The sequence below is a fragment of the Pygoscelis adeliae genome, unplaced genomic scaffold (assembly GCF_000699105.1).
Source record: "Pygoscelis adeliae isolate BGI_AS28 unplaced genomic scaffold, ASM69910v1 Scaffold175, whole genome shotgun sequence".
NCBI lineage: Eukaryota > Metazoa > Chordata > Aves > Sphenisciformes > Spheniscidae > Pygoscelis > Pygoscelis adeliae.
In genome coordinates this window covers 4602863-4603279 of record NW_008824941.1, presented here as the reverse complement: position 1 = coordinate 4603279, position 417 = coordinate 4602863, and positions in this window count along the sequence as shown.

Here is a 417-nt window from a genome sequence, read left to right as displayed (position 1 = left end):
ATCGTGACTCTCACGACTGGAGAGCTGCAATGGATTGCTATAAACTCTTCAGAAGGGACAGGCGAGGAAAGAGAGGCAGTAGGGTGGCTCTGTATGTTAGGGAGTGTTTCAATTGTATAGAGCTCAACGATTGTGACAATGATATGGTCGAGTGTTTATGAGTAAGGGTGAGGGGGAAGACCAATGAGGCAGATATCCTGCTGGGAGTCTGTTATAGACCATCCAACCAGGACGAAGAGGCCGATGAAGCGTTCTACAAGTAGCTGGCAGAAGTCTCTCAATCGCTGGCCCTTGTTCTCATGGGGGACTTCAACTTCCCAGACGTCTGCTGGAAATACAACATGGCAGAGAGGAAACAATCTAGGAGGTTCCTGGAGTGTGTGGAAGACAACTTCCTGACACAGCTGGTAAGTGAGT